The following is a 6,759-nucleotide window of genomic DNA, read 5'->3' as shown; positions in this document are numbered from 1 at the left end:
GACTATGGCAATAGGGGAGAGAAATCAAGCTCAACTCAGAAGACAATAAGAACAGGGGAGGATATAGCCAAGGAGCAAGGTGAGAGGGTTCAGGGGCTGGAAAGTTACCAAGGAAACATCAAAGTAGAGGGATTCTTACTAAACTGACCTAACAGAGCTCTTGCTCAAGGTGAGTCAAGGACTTAGATATTGAGGGTAGGAGGATGACTTAACAGGGCTCTTTGCTAAGACTGGGCTAGTAAGACCAGACATACAACTGGGGAGGGGTTTGAGGCCTAGTGGAGAAGAGGTCTCAGAGAAGCCTGACTAAAATTTGGTCAGGGAGAGAGTCTTTGTCAACACAAACATGCAAATAAGCAATTACAGGAGGATGCAAGAAAAGAGAAGGAAAGAAAAGAAAGGGGAAAAAAGGAAGAAAAGTTACATGAAATGTCACTTGGCCCTTTAAAAACCTTCCCACAATATCCATGTTCTTTAGGAAGCCCACAGAATCAATCTCCCTCTCTTTCCACATCTAACCAGCCAAGCAAGTTCCTCTCCTCACCCTCCCTGCCTTCCCTGGCCCTTCCTGTGACCCCCTGCCTCCACTGCCAACCTTCCCAGAATCTTTCTTTCCAGGAATCTTCATTTTTTTCTCATAAATACATACTGGGGTTTCCTCATCTTATAAAATTCTTCATTTCCGACCAGTTTCCAACACACACACACACACACACACACACACACACACACACACACACCCCATATCTCTAACATCTTCAGATGCAGGAAGGAGAAATTTTAGTATCTATAATTTTTTATTAATAAATAATGTTTCTCTTAATTTAAAAAAATGTTTTAAAAGATTCTATTTATTTATTTGCCAGAGAGAGAGAGAGCACAAGCAGGGGGGTGGCAAGTAGAGGGAGAAGTAGGCTCCCTGCTGAGCAGGGAGCCTGACTCAGGGCTCGATCCCAGGACCCTGGGATCAAGACCTGAGCTGAAGGCAGATGCTTAACGACTGAGCCACCCAGGCACCCCAAGTAATGTTTCTCTAACAGAAACATTGAACTTGAGGTGTCTTTGGGGCCCCAGTTGGAGCACTACAAAGGCAGCCGGGTGACTCAGAAAGGCTTCTGGGGGTCAATGGCATGGAGAAGAGTTCAAGCTAGGAGCATCTGTAAGCTGCAAGGAGAGGGCAGACAGATTTCCTTGAAGAATACCAGCCCAGAGAGGTTGGGTCAGGGCCAAGGCTGAAATGAAAAAGAATAAACCCAAAAGGAAGAAAAGAAACAGAACACGGAGACCATCCTGATACTAAGCACAGAGAAAGTCTGGAGGCAAAAATGGGATGTCAGCATCAGAAGCTATAGAGTTGGCATGAAAAGGACTGAGAAGTGTCCTCTAGGTTTGGCTCCAATAGATCAGATCAGCTTGTGTGGGGGGCCGGGGGTTAGCTGACAGGGAGCAGCACAAGAAAAGGAAGTAACGGAAGGAATGTGAGGGGTGGGGACAAGACCTGTAGTCCACAGGCTACACTGTGCAGGGAAGCCAGAGTTTGAGCATTTGTTGACAAAGGCAGAGCTTAGACACCATTCAGCTGTGAGGGGAATGAGTGAGCAGGTTGGCAGGTCAAGTACAAGTGAGAGTGAGGAAGTAGGAAGAGGTAGAATCCCTAAAACCATGGAGAGATCAGGCTTGGACAGGAGGCTGCAGAGCCATGCAGGGTGGGAAGGTCTATCCAGACCAGTTTACCCAGGTGGGGACCAGAGTACTGGTGGTTGACCTGTTGAGAGGAGAGCACGCTCAGGGGAGGAGAGGCTTCATGAGATGGTGGAGCACCTTGAAGAGAGCCAGGCACGGGGACTAGAGTCACTGCACTGTTTATCCCCATTGGTGACAACGGGTGACTCTTCTTACAAGGACTATGGTCGAGGAACAAGACAGGATCAGCAACTGCCTTTTGAGATGTGGTCTCCCCTTCACCTTTCTTTCCTTTCCCTCAAAGAATAATCTCCCCATCTCCAACCTCTAGAAGCATCTTCCTAAAAAGCAAACCTGAGCATGCCATTTCCATGCTGCAGACTTTATCAGCTGCACCGCACATGAGATAAAGAACACATTCCTAGGGGGCCCCTGGGTGGCTCAGTAGGTTAAGCATCTGCCTTCAGCTCAGGTTATTATCTCAGGGTCCTGGGATCGAGTCCCATGTTGGACTCCATGCTCAGTGGGGAGTCTGAGGATTCTGTCTCTCCCTCTTCCTCTGCCCGTCCCCCTGCCCACTCATGCACACTCTCTCACTCTCTCTGTCTCCCTGTCTCTAAAATAAAGAAATAAATCTTTTAAAAAATCCATTCCAGCCACCATTTGCAAAACACTGTGGGCTTTGATTTGGCTCTCTTGTGTCTTGTGTTGCATTTCTTCTCCAGAGAGACCTTGTCTGGCCATTGATATAATGAAGCCCATCCCTCCCTCCTCACTACTGCACCAGCTAGCAACCATCTTGTTACTCATCTTATATGACTGTGTCTTAGCTCACATTATGGTCTCAAAATATGTTGTTTTAAAAACTTATGCCCCGGGACGCCTGGGTGGCTCAGTCGTTAAGCATCTGCCTTCGGCTCAGGTCATGATCCTAGGGTCCTGGGATCGAGTCCCACATCAGGCTCCTTGCTCAGTGAGGAGCCTGCTTCTCCCTCTCCCTCTGCTGCTCCCCCTGCTTGTGCCCTCTCTCTCTGACAAATAAATAAAAATCTTTAAAAAAAAACTTATGCCCCTACAAGAATTGAAATTCCATGCCAGTAGGAGCTAGGTCTGTCTTTTCCAGCCTGCATGCTCTCTCCAGGAATAGTACCAGGCTAACAAGAGGGCCTCAGTAACTCCTTGTTCATAGTTTACCCACACCGCAATATCATTGTTATCTTGTATGCTGTGTTCTCCCACTAGACTGGGAGCTCAAGAGCAGGGATCTTGTTTCAGAAATCTTAGCTCCAAATCCCAGGACAAAGCTTTATGTATGAGTCACAATCAGTTCTGTTGTCCAGATAAATGCAAAACACTTCAGGAGGAGTCAGGACAAATGCATATCAATCTAGATTTGACCATTAATTTGTTGTGTGACTCCAGTTAAGACACTTAACCTCTCTCTGTACTTCAGTTTTCTTATCTGCAAAATGAATTATTTGGGCTGTATCAGATTCCCTACCTCAGAGCTAGGGAATCTGAAGTTCTGGGGTTTAAACTAGGAAATGTGTATTTTTTTTTAAAGCTCCTTGGCTTGGGAACCGTGAGAACATGATTGCTAAGATCATCTCAGCTCTAACATTTTGTGATTCCATGTTTGAATGTCGAAGCCTATAGCTAATTGGTTACCATATCCAGCAGCCTCCAAACCTCAGGAATTTCCAACCCAACCTTGAGCCACCAGAAGCTCTCTCCATGATGTACTCATCTGCTGGCTTATGACCTCAGACTGCCTGGAGCTGTTTCCAGACTATAGCTCTGTCTCTGGGACATCGTTTCTCAAATTTTCTTGATTACAGTAGTGACCTGGAACACTGATTAAAAATGCAGAATTCTGGGCTCTCCAAATCATATTAAATCAGATTCCTGAGGAGAATATTGGCATCTACATCATAAACAAGCGTCAGGGCAATCACATCCTTGGGAAGCCCCATTCAGGGACAAGAATAGACCCTGGAGAGGTGGGTCCATGCTGAGTTATAACAGCTGTTGTCAGTACTGTTGGCAACTGAACAACACAAGGACAAGCCTATTCTGGAAACCCCATTTAAGTGGGATAACACACTGTGTGACTTGTTTGTCAACATCTACCTTTTTAGGACTATTTAACGTCTAGGTGATAACTCACATTCTACCATTACCAAAACGCTTTCAGAATCATAAGGAATCACACAAGATGCAGAGTATATGGTTTATTGAGCAAGGGCAACTTAATCCAAAACAGTCTGTAGAGTCTCTGTTGAGGGGAGTTAAAACCATGGACAGGTGTCACTGAACATAGTGCACTGCTCTCATTTATTTTCTGGTCACACATGGGAAGATGATTATCTTTCTTATTGTACTAATGGACAACCAAAGCTCACATTGCTTGAAATAGTGGACCCCACTATTAATGATAATCACACACCTGGTAAGTATAAAAAGAATTCATGTCCAGATGTAGAGGGCCTCCAACCTCTGATTTTCTCATCACCACATTTTACCCCCTCACAGAAGGAGATGAGAGCCCAACAGGGCAACTTCAAGTACTTGGAGGGTCTCTTCAAAACATTTTCATACCTGCTTTTTGAGAGCCACAATTCTTTTGTCAGAGGTTGATGATTCCCTGCCTCCACTGGTCAAAGCTAGACCTTCAACTATCTTTGGTTAAGAGTGAACTAAAATTTTTGCTGACCAAGGTTTTGATGGTATAAGGCAAAAGAGAGGAAAATGCTGGAGAAGGCAGGTGTCAACGGAGCTTTAGGAATGGAAATCTTACTGTCAAAGACAAACTGCTTTAGGGACACCTGGGTGACTCAGTCGGTTAAGCATCTACCTTCAGCTCAGGTCATGATTCTGGATGCTGGGATTGGGCCCAGAGTTGGGCTTCCTGCTCACTGGGGAGGTCTGCTTCTCCCTCTGCCCCTCCCACCGCCCCGCTCATGCTCTCTCTCTCTCTCTCAACTAAATAAATAAAATCTTAAAAAAAAAAACTACTTTATAATTGCCCACAGGATCAGCAGTGATTACACAGAGAACACAGGTGCATATAGAGATTTGGTCTACTGTAATAGTGACTGTTTAATTCAACTAATATTGTTATGATTTTCACATGATCCATGTTAGCTTTATACCCTATTATCTGAGAATTACAGAAAATCCAGTGTGTAGTGACTGCTGTCAATCACTTGATCTTATGGTCACATCAAGATGAACATTAGAATTTGGCAAACATCTAGAGTCTCTCTACTCTTAGCCAATACCCACAAAATGCTCAAATCACTATACGCCAGTTTTTTGATAACTATCATGTTTTTATAAAGTGAAGACTGTATAGCTAGGGAGATATAAATTTTCTTAGATAGCACAACTGTTATTAAAAAATTTCATGAGGGGCGCCTGGGTGGCTCAGTTGGTTAAATGTCTGCCTTCGGCTCAGGTCATGATCCCAGGGTCCTGGGATCGAGCCCCACATCAAGATCCCTGCTCAGTGGGGAGCCTGCTTCTCCATCTCCCTCTGCCTGCCGCTCTCCCTGCTTGTGCTCTCTCTCTATCAAGTAATTAAATAAATTCTTTTAAAAAAATCTTTAAAAAAAGCTTTAAAAAATTTCATGAACAGGAATTTCTAAATTCACTTTGAAAATTATTTAAGCTCTTTTCTCAACTTATATTTTCTGGTTAGGAAATCTAGCGAAAATAATTCTTATATTTATTTCCTGTTCTTAAGACATAAAAAAAAAAAAGAGGAAGGAACTTTGAGTCCTTATTTCAGTAACTGCCAGCTTTTGTATCTGAAGAACATGTGAAAATACCGATTTTCAGAGTTCTACTATATATCTCTTCCTAGCCAGAGAAATACCTGGAGAAGACACAACAACCATTTAACTCACACATGTTTGGAAATGATGAGTTATATCTGGAGAAAAGAAGAAAACATTTGTTATTTTGCAAATGACCATTGTCTTTGCCAAATCTTTGGCATACAGAGAAAAATCAAATAACTACCTGTTATCAGTAGAAGGAAATGTCCTGAAGATGAAGCATCTAAAACTCTTCTCTGACCAACCACCTCAACTAGATAAGGTTTGTGGTTAGGTTTAGTTGAAAGAATGAGTAAGCCTGTTTCCTTTACAGGAATTTCCTGTAAAGAATATTAGCACTCAATTTCTCAACTTTGTTTTTTTTTTCTTTTTTGTCTTGTCAAACTAACCTCTGAAAGTGCAACCCTTAAGATATAAGCTTAAGCCTTTCTGATGACTAACTTTAATTCTGGAAGAGGAAAAAATCTCTCTCCCACAGTTTATATAAAGCAATAATTTATTGACAAAGAGGGAAATAAGTTTAAAGTCTAAATTCACCAAGGTTTTGGGGTACCTATTTATTAATAGAGAAAGCTTCAAAATATAACATATAATTAAGAGCACCACTGTCCCTTTGATAGAACAACTGAAATCACTTAATAAGGATCTTGAGACCACACTAGTCCAAAAGAGCGCTGGCCCAGAAAGCATACTGTTAAGCCTTGATATCACCTATCCTCAAGAGTCTTATATTCTGGCAAGGATAGGGCTGATTCATCTGAGCACGTCAGAGCTCCACGACTTTCTCTACACGTAACTAGAGGAGAACATAAAACACAGGTGAAGACTAAGTCTTACACTTTGAGATGAAGGCAAAATAAGTGTTTACCTGAGGTGAGGGTAGAACGGTAGAAGAAGGAATTAGCCATTACAGCCAGAAATAAACCCCCAAAGGTATCAGCCACTGATCATAAATCTGCCTGGGATTCCAAGAGGATGTGACTGCTTTTTTCAGACCTATTCCAAGAGAGGTCATAGGAAGCAGCTAAAAGGATATTCCAGGCGTGAAAAGCTCCAGGCTCACAGTGGCCTGTGGGAGCTGCACAGTGACAAAAAGAAAGTCAGCAGACCTGGGAGCTGGGGAGAGACATGGGTAGGATGGAAGGAGAAGTTTAAGCATAAGGTGTTGTTTATGATAGGTATTCAATAACTGTTAAACTGGATTCGAGTGAATTAGAGTGTGGAAGCAGTGCTTCTG

This window comes from Mirounga angustirostris, unplaced genomic scaffold (genome assembly GCF_029215605.1).
Source record: "Mirounga angustirostris isolate CCGP_5_RB_7025 unplaced genomic scaffold, mMirAng1.0.hap1 SCAF_10, whole genome shotgun sequence".
Taxonomy (NCBI): domain Eukaryota; kingdom Metazoa; phylum Chordata; class Mammalia; order Carnivora; family Phocidae; genus Mirounga; species Mirounga angustirostris.
This window is presented reverse-complemented; position numbering follows the sequence as displayed.